Consider the following 12950-nt stretch of genomic DNA (forward strand, 5'->3'; position numbering starts at 1 on the left):
AGGATATAGCACCTGTTTCGCAAGACTCTGCATGGCTTAGGGCTGAGAACTGCCAGTTCTCCGAGGGAAAGAACCCCGGATTCGGCGCACTTCAAACCCCATTGCTTGTTAGGAGATGAGGATTAAGTCTCTCGCCCCCCAGTTACAAAGGGTTGGACCAGACACGAAGGGTTCATGCACATTTTTTAAAAGAAAAATAGTCTCTGTAGAGTTAACTATTTCGGTATTAATCGGCTCTATCTGTGATTCTCCGTATTTTATTTTGGGATTTAAAAACATTCTGAGAACTAGGTCTATAGGTTTCATCAGACTGCCAAAGACCACAAGCAAGGAATCCCTGCGAGCATCATGTTATCTGTGTTCCACTGTGCTTTTATTTGTTTGATTAGGATATTTCCAAATTATTTTTTATTTTGCTTCCAGCCACAAAGAGCCCCAAAGATTCCAGACACCTGACCAAACCTTGCCCTAAAGGACCTCTAAGAACTCTTCCTGCTTTAAATCTATGATCTGAGGACCTCTGAGTTCCCCTCTAGCTCTAGTATTCAGTGAAGACACATCCCTTTGGTCACCTCTTAGCCTTAACTCATCCTTGTTCAGGTCATCTTCCCAATACAGGAGTCCCAAAAGCCTTAGTGAAGTTTTAAGCTATTAGTTAATTAAAAGCTTTAAAACATTAATAAGAGCTCCGTGACTAGCGCTGGTCTCCGAGGCAGGAAGATCTTGGAGACAAAAAGATCTTGGTTGAAAATAGCACTTCTTTTATTAGCTAGGTGACTGAATACTAATCACTTCTCTCTCTAAATCTGGTAGTAGTTGTTCAGCTGTTACACTTGTGTCTGACTCTTTGATCTGAACATTTGGGGTTTTCTTGGCAAAGATCCTGGAGATCACGCAATTTCCTTCTCTAACTCATTTTACAGATGAGAAAACAGGCAAACAGGGATAAGTGACTTTTCTAGGGTCACACAACTAGGAAGTGTCTGAGGCTGGATTTGAACTTGGGTCCTCCTGAGTTCAGGCCTGATCCATTACACCAGCTGCCCATTCTAAGTTTGGAGTCCCCCTCATTTATAAAATGAAGATTAAAAAAAAAAAGTAGATGTTATTTACATGCTATGCAAATCAGGATTAAAAGCATTTTATAAAGTGATAGACTCAGGGCTAGGCAAGGTCATCCAACACCTTTATTTTATAGATAACCAAAGCTGGGAGAAATTAAGGGCTTCTCCAATGTAATAAGGAATCAAGATTTAAACATAGGGCTCTGACACTTCTACCTCTCTTTGTATTCCACCTGCACAAAAGCATGACCACAAAACAGTAATGCTAAAGATTTTCCTGTTCAAAATTATCCTATAGTTACTAATACAAAAGCAAATGCTGAGAGTGATTTTGACCTAACAATCAAATATGTATTATACCACTTGATATATCTACAAAAGAACTCATCTTTTTCTCCCAAACCCTTCTTTTCTAATTTCCATGTTGAGATACCACCAGCGTGGTATCCAGATTCACAACCTCAAGATCATCCTTGGCCTAATTCTGTCATTTCTACCAGTACCACATCTCTTGAGTTTGTCTTGGAAGCCCAGGTCTTCAGGCACTCGCACCCTCTCACCTGGAGGATTCCAACAGTCTCATAGCTAGCTCTCACTATCTTATGTCTCTCCTTACTGCAATTCATCCTCCCCACATCTGCCAAAGTGATCTTCCTAAAGCAAAAGTCTGACTACCACATTCCTTTTAGCTCTGGGAGTTCTCCATTGCCTCTAGGATCAAAGATAATCTCCTCTGATTGGATCTTGGAGTCCTTCACAACTTTGGCTCATTTCACTGTAATTCTTTCTCCCCAGTCAAGCCTGCGGTGGCCCCTGTGATAGGGAATGCTTGAGCAGAGACAACTGATTTCTGACTGAGTCATTTCTGAGCCAGGATGCTTTGCTGGGTAATGAAACTTTGGAGGACAGAAAAGCAGACTTTGAGAGAGAGAGATTGGGCAAAACAGGAAAGAAGTGAACTTTTAAATGGTGAATGGGGGCTCTCTGGAGCCACAGGCATGCCCCTTGACTTCTACTATCTGCAATCTTAGAAGCTTTAAGAATACTGTCCACCCCAATGAGATCGTTGATCTCGATAGAACTGAATTTTTTTTTTTTTTGTCCTAAATGAAAAAGCTGATTTATTCTGGCCTTTTCTCAATCTTCATTCTGCATGACTTCTCAGTAGCCTTTGACACTATTGATCACTCCCTGGTTCTCCTCATACCTGCTTGCTCCTTCTCAGTATGCTTCCTTTCCTTTGGGATCACCACCTGGAATCATAAGAATCCTTTCTATCCTTCTCTTCTGCCTCCATATTTCTTCACTTGGTGATCTCATTGGTTCCCATGGATTTAATTTCCATCTCTATGCTAGTGTTTTTCAAATCTACATCTCTGCCTCAAACTCTCTGCTGACTTTCCAGTCTTGCACCTCCCACTGTTTTTCAGATGTCTTAAATTCAACACATCCAAAATTGAGCTCATTATCTTTTCCCCTACTCTCCCTCCCCCTTAAAAATCTTTCCCTGTTTCTCTATACAGAGGTCAACACCATCTGCTAGTTGCCTAGACTTGTAACATAGGAGCCATACAAGATTCCTCATCTCACACCCTCCATTCTCCAGCCGTTGCCAGGCCTGCCAATTTCACCTGCAAAACATCTGTAATACACCCCTTCTCTCTTCTGACATGGTCACCCTTCTGAGCAGGCCCTTATTATCTCACTACTAGACTATGGGAATACCTACTAGTGCGTCTGCCTGCCTCAAAGCTTTTCTCCCTCCAATTGTCATCCTCCAGTTACCAAAGTGATTTTCCTAAGACATAGATCTGATTGTCATCCCCCAGATCCAACAAACTTCAGTGATTACCTATCATCTCCAGGATCAAATCCCTGTTCAAAGTTCTTTATAATCTCCCTTTGGAAACTTTCCTTATTCCCTACTATGTATTCTTTGATCTGGGGCAACTAACTGGCAGAGTCGGTAGTCAGGAAGCTCAGACTTTTTTTACCCTGATATGTATAGTCTTCTCAATTTCTGTTAATTCCAAGTATGGAGAGAGTGGAAAACTAAACTGGTAAAAGCTGTTACTCACCTGCCCCACTGAAATGCCCAAGGTATTTCTTTTGAACCCATAAAAGAGAGCACCATATACCTAGACCACCTATTTGAAATATGGTAGGTAGTTCTAATTTTTACCTGCTAACTTTGTGAGGGGAAAAAGTGGGTAAAGGAGTAAGGGCCTCCCTACTTCAGGCCTTCCTCTTGCTGCCTACAAAGGCAGAAAACTCTAAGGGCCTTTGAGACACTGTGAGCAGATCTCAGAGCAGATACCTGTACAAGGCATACAGGTGGCCAACTGTTCTGTAGGAGTCAACCTCCAACCTCCAGCATATACTCTACCTCTCCAGCTCTATTACCTGGAAGTTCCCTCTCTCTTTCAATGCAGCCAGAATGACCTCCTGGATGCACCTTACACAGGACCCCACCACTTCTCCCACCTCTGTACCTTGGCAGCCAACATACAAACAGCTATATATGTAAGATATAGTCAAGAGAGCAAACTGGAGTTTATCTTCAAGGAAGAGAACTAGAGAGAGTGATTGGGAAGGCCCTCTGCAGAAGACTGGGTTTATATTTATTCCGTACAGACATAAATGGATGTCTGTTCTTCAAGAAAATGTTCTTTGTACTCCCAGGATCTGATACAGAATGAAGTAAGCAAAGCCAAGAAAAGAATATACACAGTAACTACCACCAATAATTTGAATGGAAAGTACAACATACACACACACAATTAAAAGTAAATGTAAAAATAAAAAGTCAAAATTATAAATCTCAAATGAAAATCAAGTGAAAAGATACATGAATACCCCCAACCTATCCTTTTTCTTTTAGGTGGGAAATCCACAGATGACACCCTTTGTATATGGTTTTAGATTTTTTTTCAACACATCAATCAGTTGTGTTGATCTTTTCCTTCTCCTCAAATAAATACTTTTTATCATATGGGATGGTTTTCTGGGAAGAGAAGGGGAAGAGATGGGTGGGATACTATGGTAATGTAAGAAACAGAAAATATCAACAAAAACTTATTTTAAAATTTGAGAACTATTTTGACATAACTGGCTCCTTTCACAATCCTATGTATTTTATTTTATGCACTTTAAAAAATTCTGGGAAAGTGTCCATAGATTTCTCTGAACTTCCAAAGGGATCCATGACACACAAAAAGAGGGTTAAGAAACCTTGCACTATATGATCTATAAGACTCTTTCCAGCTCTAAATTCTGTGAGAGGGACTCATGCTAATGATACTGGGATGCTTTCAAGATATGCCCAAATAGTGGTAGATACCTCATTTTCAAACCTGTGTTGTTGCTCTGGGGAAAAGTTTGAAAGAATTTCTAGGATCAGTCAAAAAAATAGATTCCAAAGCCAGTTTCTAGAATGTTGTAACATAGAGTGGTCAAATGTGATCTTCACTGTATAACAAAGAAGATAATTCTTTCTCTGTGTTAGCTTCAGATGATTTTATAACATGCTATCCAAGAGGAGGAGAGATTGTATCTTTAATTATCTTGATGTTTTTGTAGCATTTTAAGGATTTGGGAATTTTAGTGATGGTTATTCTGTTTTATAAAAATGGTACTAGACTTAAAACTGCCATGCCATCCTTTAAATGAGCACCACAATAAAGCAAAGAGAAATAGGGGAGAAAAAAAGATATGCTCTTATAATTGTGGAATATGTATAGACTAATTGCACATATTTAACACATATTGATTACTTGTCGTTTAAGGGGAAAGTTAGGGAGAAGAGAGGGAGAAAAAAAATTGGAACACAAGGTTTTGCAAGGGTGAATATTGAAAACTATGCATATATTTTGAAAATAAACTTTTAAAAAATATGCTCATGTAAATTCCCTTTTGACCCCTCAAAATCATAATTTTCTTGTTCGGGAAAGGAGATAAGAAAATGTTCTCCTCTACACACATACACACAGAGGAGCAAAGTCTGTGTGTGTGTGTGTGTGTGTGTGTGTGTGTGTATGTGTGTGTGTGTGTGTTCCCAGCCCTAGTAGTCTCAGCTCTGCCACTGGTTTGCTGGGTCACACCTGGAAAAATCATTTCCTGTCTGAGTTTCTTCATCAGCAAAATACAGGTAGGAGAGTTGGGAGACCTCAAAGTCTCTCAAAAGGGCTTTTGTAGGTTTACTCATCTAATTGTACTCTGTATCATGCTATGACTTCCACCTATATAGGCAAGGGCAGGTAGACGGTTGTGAGAAATGTGTTTTATAAAAATTTTACAGCACCATAGAAACTTGAATCATTAATATTATTAATAATTTAACTCCCCGTTTTCCTCTTTCCTGGGAAACATCCAATATGGCCAAAATGCCCTTAAGAGTTTAACCATCACTTAGAGCTGGTACCTGCATAATAGCTACTGTATGGCTTTTCTTAGATCCCCCCTCCTCTTTTGGGGCAGCTCCAAAAAGCTAAAAAGGAATAGATGGGAGAAAAGATAGGAGAAAATGTTTGCTCATTAATAGAACTACAGGGCAAGGTCTCTGCTAAATTCAAAGACTCAGACTAATATTTTTATTTCTATGGATTATATCCCTTCAGCTTCAGACCTACCAATTGCTTCTTGAGTGCTTTGGAACCTTTAATCTATAGCAAACAAAGTCACCAGAGCTTCTATAGCAGGAGACAAAGCGGTTAACTGGGGCAAAGAATATTCATGATTTCCATTCAATAAATGTTTATTAATTTCCTCCTACATGCAATCCTACCAAATTACAGTAAAATTACATTTTACTGGGAGGTGTACAGAAAAGTTCCTTGAAGTAAGGGGTTAATGTTTGTGTCTTTGCATCTCTAGCCAAGAAAACCTAACGTAGGATGACAATGTGAACAGCTGGGGAGATCCTGAGCGTGGGGAGCAGCTGGCATCTGAGCTGAAACCTGAAGAAACCTAAAGATTCTAAAGGCCACCAGACTTTGTTTGTATTGGGCTCTTCAGTTATTTTTAGTCGTGACTGGCTTTTTGTGACCTCATTTGGGGTTTTCTTGGCAAAGATTCTAAAGTAGTTTGCCATTTCCTTCTCCAGCTCATTTTACAGATGAGGAAATCAAGGCAAATAGATTTAAGGGACTTATTACTTTTCAGTCTGCTCCTAAGGATGTGAAACTGGGTTTGACCTCAGGCTTTCCGGATGACAGGCTCCATATTCTATCCCTTGAGTCACTTTTGAGTTTTACTACTGGGAAAATTGAGGGCCAGAGCAGGGAATTAATTCACCAACTACCATCAGGAGTCCAATGAATACTCTGACCTCTGTGCACATGAGCTCCTAGCTAAGTTCAGAATTTCCCATTCTGTTCTATCTTTCTGTCTCAGGCCTGCTGGTTCTGGCTCACAACCTCCCTTCTGTAAACACCGGAGCATATCTCAGGGCTTACATTCCTCCACTGTGGCAGCCTCTAAACACATATCTGCTTCCTCCACACGCCACGTATCTTATGGGCCTCTTTTTAGTGGACAAAGATTGAAGGGAGGGCCAAATACTCAGCCTTCACCCCCTGAAAAACTCTTGCCCAAGTCTGTGGAGAATGAATCACATGCAAGTCATTGAGTCAAACAGACCCAGACTTGTAGATGAGACACATAGACAGGCACAGTGGCTAAAACACTGGATGTGAAGAATCGGAATTCAAAAAGATCTGGTTGGCTAGAGGATACTGTGAAATGGAAGAAGATGTAAAAAGGATAGCTAAAATAGCTTACATTTGGATTAAAAAAAAAAAAAAAAAAGGAATGGGAGAGAGTTCGTCTTAGACAGCCATGGATATCTCTCTCATTTAACATCTCCAGGGAAAAACTGAATGACTCCAAAGCTAGAAGATTTAGGACTACTGACTTATTATTAGAACAGAAGTCCCTCAAGGTTAGGGGACCACAAAATCATATTACATCAATTCCATGGGGGATATGTTGTACAGACCAATGCGCTCATTTAGGTACAGATTGAATAAGGCAGCCACTGAAGTCCTTTCCAACTCCAAAATTTTGTGATTCTGCCTGCAGACAGGACACCTCCAGCTAATGTTCAAATGCAAAACATTCTTTTCCTACTCAAATTTTCCTACTGCTTTTTGGTTCTATTTTGTGTCCATTATAGCCTAATTTAGATTTTTCCATACTCAGAGGGATCTATCATCTCACTAACTTGACACAGATTCCAATCTCGCCAATGACATAGATTCCAGTCCCACCCTTTTAGTAAGTCTCTAATCCATGGAGAAGCTTTAATAAACTTTGCTCTTCTTGGCAATACAATGATCTAAGACAATTCCAAAAAATTCATATCCCATACTTATCCATACTCAGAAAAAGAGCTATGGAATCTGAATGCAGCTCTCTCATGAGTTTTCCCTTTTGTTTTGATTCTTCTTTTACAACATGACCAATGTGGAAATCTGTTTAATATGATTTTACATATATAACATTATCAGATTTAATTGCCATCTTGGGAAGGGAGAAGAGAGGGAAAAAATAGAAACCAAAATATTATAAAAGTGAATGTTAAAAACCAATAAATAAATTGAAATAAAACAGGAAAAAAAGACTCCCATCTATGTCCTCCCAAATGTTTGCCATGCGGAACTATCCAATACACTGGAAATGTTCTCTACTTTCTCTGGATGATACTGGGTGCCCTATGAGAATCCATCCCCTTCTCATGTGACTAGATAATCATCTTTTGTCACATGGTTCTTTGATGATATTCATTACTTCTGTTCAAAACTTGTTATTCCTCATTAGTTATAGGTGGCAGCCTGTTTATACCCATGCCCTCAGAAATTTAATTCCTCAGGGTCAGGTAGTCTTTCAGGTCCCATTGCCAAAAGGAGTACCAGGAAAACATTTGCATTTAAAAAGACTGACTTTGGTTTTTATAGGAAGCATGGTGACCTGGTCAGTAACACTACTTTGCAATTTTCAAAAAATAATACAGTCCACATTACTTTTCAACTATGTGTTCAGCTCATTGTCCGTCTGTATTGCCTGTCCCAGATATAATGTCACAGTGTACCCATTCTGATATATGCTGAAATATGAGCAAAAAACATTCTTTTTCCTGTGTAGATAATCAAGCTTGGGCTTCTTTTGATCCCTACAGCACTCTATTCAAAACCTCTTCTAAGAAATCATGAAATGGATTTCTCTTTGAGTCTAGCCATTCAACCAGCCTGACTGGTTTTTGTTAATTTTATAAAATAAATTATGTTTCTGTTTTTTAAAAAAAAAAAAATCTAAGTTAACTCTATCCACAGCATTTCCCTGATTCCCCTGTATTAAATCTGAGAAAATAGGAGACAAATTAATCTGGCATAACCTGTTTTGATGAAGCCCCCACTAGATACTTGTGAGCTTTGTTTCCTTTTGAAGCTGATAACCATTCTTTAATCATCTATTCTAGAGTGTCAGGGGCCCAGGGTCCTGAGGAACAAGATTATCTAGTTGAATCCATGCTTCATATAGTAATTAGAAGGTGGGAGGAAAGAGCACCACTCCTAAACAGAATGTGCTAGTTGGGTATAATGTACTTTTACCTAACACAGCAGCCTTGATCTCCCTCTCTCCCCCAAGTAGCTGCTGACATGGGGCAAAGGGAGGACACTCAGGGAGTGTTCAAGGTTTTTTCCCTCCATCATATCAAAATACCAAGTACTTTTATCACTGAATCATTAGCACATGGAGTTGGGTCATTTGAATAGGGAGCACTCATCCAAGTACTGAAATGGTGGGCTAGAACCAAAAAGGGCCACTAAGCATGCTCCATGGGGTAGCCTTTACTTCCATGAAATGGTCCTCACTGCTGTAAAAAATAAATAACAATAAAATTTTAAATCTTTTAAATATATTTACCAACCTCAGCTCACTTTGCACATTTGCACTCCTGACACCATTTTTATTCCTCCTCCATTATCTGCCCATCCTTCTAGCTTTTATATATGTCTTTTTAAGATTGAAGTGGGTTAGAAGTATATATACTTTTATCTTCTAGATAACTTTTTTTTCTCATCAAAATTTTTCCTTTTGTTATAACCTGTGGGTAACTTCACCACCTTTGCCCATTTGAATCATCCAAAGCCCAGGTAACTAAGAAAGGGAGCAGATTCTGGGACCTTTGTACTTTGAAGGCTCTGTCCTGGGTTCATATTAATCTCATATGTTGCAAGAAGACCAGAGCTTTCTGGGGGCAGGTTCAGGACTAGAAGTCTTGCTTAGCAAGTTATACTGGGTGAACCGGAGAAACTCTCCTTATTTCATCACCAAGGGACTCTGGGAGTGTCTCCTCTTCCCCCATTCTCTATAAACTGCTTTAGCACATGGAGACTTTCTCCAGCATCAGAAGCAGCAGAAGGAAGCCAAATAATATTGCCTAATCTTATCAGTGGTACTAGGAGATTTTCTCTCGTTTATTTTTACTTTAATTGCAAATACACTAAAACTGCAGCGATCCATGTTTTGTGTGTCTAAATTCACTGGCTCCTGAGGAAAGAGAAATCTAGGGAGTAGCTATTCCAAACAGGAGTGGAGTCAAAGTAACTGTACCAATTAATATGCTTTAAAATATTTTCTTCCACTAGATGAGAAATGGGAAAGTAGCAGCAACGTGGACTTGGGTTCACGCTGTGTGTGTGAATGTGCAAAGCAACTAAGAGAAACAGTTGGGCTGTGAGTGCCTACTAGTGGCCAGAGGAGAGAGTGCAGCCTGCTTTAAGATGGAAGGGCTGACACAGCAGATGTTTTGTTCACTTGTGTCTGGCTCTTTGTGACCCCATTGGGGGTTCTTGACAAAGATCCTGGAGCCATTTCCTTTTCCATCTCATTTTACAGATGAGGAAACTGAGGCAAACAGGGAAAGTGACTTGCACCCGGTCACCCAGGAGCTGAATTCAGGAGATCAGTCTCCCACTTCATCAATGTGTGGGCCATTTTTATGTGACAACAGTTATGTGACTTTTAAAGGCGACGAGGGCAACCCGGACAAACCAAAGTGCCACGTTATTTTAGATGTGCTAAGCCGGGGTGAGGGGGCGGACGCCCGATCCGGGGAATGGCGGATGAGAGCAAGGGCCACTGGCCAGTGCTGAGGGGGATCGGAGCTTGGTCAGACGCGGAAGAACGGAGCCACCTGAGCTACGGCCCGTGGGCCGGATTTTTGCCCCGTGCGGATCATGATGACTGGTCAGCGAGCGAGGCTGAGGGCTGTGGGTCCCTCTGCCTCCCGGAAACCCAACTCGTGGGACAGTCAAGGAGTCCTGTCTGAGCAGGATGGCCCCCTTCCAAAAGGGCTGCGATTTTGGATCTAGGTGCCCACATGCAAATTTTGAGGGGCCTCTTTCTAACTGGGCGGGGGGGGGGGGGGGGGCCCCAGGGGAGGGGGGGGGGGGGGGGGGGGGGGGGGGGCGGGGGGGGGGGGGGGGGGGGGGGGGGGGGGGGGGGGGGGGGGGGGGGGGGGGGAATCCTAGACAAAGGGCTTCTGCAGTGAGATGGAGAGGAGGCTTCCTACTGGCAAGAAAAGGGACTGGGGGTGCCCAGAAGCCCATTCCCTTCCTTTCCCCTTCCTTTTCTGGCCACTGATCCAGACAAGACTTATAAACTGCTCTTGAGAACGGGGTGCGGGAAAGTAACTTTGTATTCTGCAGCCATAAGGATATGGCATCTAAAGCAAAGCTTTCACAAATGGTAAGATTATATGTCTATCGAAATAAAATTTAATTTTAAAATTAAAATAAATTTCTTTACGTTGTATTATCAGTAAATGTTCGATTTGCATGCCTATTTTATATACCTATACATCCAGAATCAAGTAAAAATTTCTTGGGTGAAAAGGGGTCAGGAGTGGGAAAAGATGGACTGCTCTAAAGAACGCTCCTGACCAGGGAAGCCTAGACCTGGGTTTGGGCCGCCTTTCCTGATCCTGGATGGATCACATCCTGAGATGGAAGTGTCCAGGTAGGGAAAAGATTTGGAAGACCCCAGGTAATGGGTAATTCCCAGAGGAACTGCTTTTGGAGAAAAGGACCAATAAAAGTACCACCAGTGTGTCTGACTGTTCTAACAGTAGCTGTGTGCTGGGAGCTGTTTGGAGAATACAGGCTGGAGGTCAAATTGTAAAATGCCAACAGCAGTCCTGAAAACTGATCATGTTCTGGGATGATTTAAGTAGATGGTGTGATAGGGAGAGCACTGGGTGGGAGTCCAGAAGAGCCGAGTTCAAATTTGCCCTCAGTCACTTAATATGAGCTATGAGCTATGAGTATGGCTCATTGAGCATCTGTCTGCCTGCTATATCTCAGCTATAAAATGGGGAAAATGAGAGCACTTATGACCTACAATTGTTATGAGGATTAAATAAGGTATTTCTAAAAAGTTTAGAACAGTGCTAGGCATATAATAGGTACATAATAAATGCTTATTTCCTTTATGATGTTTGGTTTTGCTCCCCTTTTTAAGAAGACCCTAGAACTGAACCTAAAGTAATATCACTTCTGAGATGCTGCAATTAGACACTTCTAAAAATTTTTTAGTTTTTTTCTCAATTACATGTAAAAACAATTTTTAGCATTCATTTTAAAAAAAGTTTGAGTTCCAAATTCTCTCTAGCAGTTCCTGCTCCTTGAAAAGTCAGGCAATTTAATATAATTATACATGTGCAGTCATACAAAACGTATTTCCATATTAGCCATGTCATAAAAGAAAACACAGACCCCCCCCCCCCGAAAAAAAATTTTTTGTTTTAAAAAGTATGCTTTCTAGCAGTCATCAGAACCATTTGGTACTGGCTAAGAAATAGAGTAGTTGATCAGTGGAATAGGTTAAGTTCACAAGACACTATAGTCAATGACTATAGTAATCTAGTATGTGATAAACCCAAAAATCCCAGCTTCTGGGATAAGAATTCACTATTTGACAAAAATTTCTGGGAAAACTGGAAATTGGAATGGCAGAAACTAGATTCACACCTAACACTCTATAAGGTTGAAATGGGTTCATAATTTAGACATAAGGAATGATATGATAAGCAGATTAGAAGAACAAAGAATAATTTACCTCTGAGATCTGTGGAGAAGGAAGGAATCTGTGGCCAAAGAAGAACTAGAGCACATGATGGAAAGCAAAATGGATAATTTGGATTATAAGTGGTGAGTACAAACAAACTGGAAAAAAGTTTTATATTCAAAGGTTCTGATAAAGGTTTCATTTCTAAAACATATATAGAATTGACTCAATTTATAAGAATTCAAGCCATTTCTTACAATTTTCAGATGAAAAAAAATTGAAACCATTTCTAGTCATATGAAAAGGTGCTCTAAATAACTACTGAGCAGAGAAATGCAAATGAAGACAAACAACTCCGAGGTGCCATTACATTCCTCTCAGATTGGCTAAGATAATAGGAAAAGATAATGATCAGTGTTGTAGGGGATGTGGGAAAACTGGGACACTAATACATTGTTGGTGGATTTGTGAATTGATTCAACCATTCTGGAGAGCAATCTGGAACTATGCTCAAAAAGTTATCCAACTGTGTATACCCTTTGATCCAGCAGTGTTCCTACTGGGCTTATATCCCAAAGAGATCTTAAAGGAGGGAAAGGGACTCACATGTACAAAAATGTTTGTGGCAGCCCTTTTTGTTGTGGCAAGAAACTGGAAACTGAGTGGATGTTCATCAGCTAAATAAATTATGGTATATGAATGCTATGGAATATTATTGCACGTTTAACACATATTGGATTACTTGCTGTCTAAGAGTGGGGGTAGGAGGAAGGGAGGGAAAAATTTTGAAACACAAGTTTTTCAAGGGTGAATGTTGAA

At 40.4% G+C, this 12950-nt stretch overlaps 1 protein-coding gene across 1 annotated transcript in view; it reads right to left on the minus strand.

Moving 5' to 3' along the window:
- Positions 1–12950, minus strand: part of FZR1 (fizzy and cell division cycle 20 related 1) — an 88899-nt gene that overhangs the window by 71299 nt on the left and 4650 nt on the right. The gene's annotated exons all lie outside the window — the stretch shown is intronic.

The sequence above is a fragment of the Sarcophilus harrisii genome, chromosome 1 (assembly GCF_902635505.1).
Source record: "Sarcophilus harrisii chromosome 1, mSarHar1.11, whole genome shotgun sequence".
Classification (NCBI taxonomy): domain Eukaryota; kingdom Metazoa; phylum Chordata; class Mammalia; order Dasyuromorphia; family Dasyuridae; genus Sarcophilus; species Sarcophilus harrisii.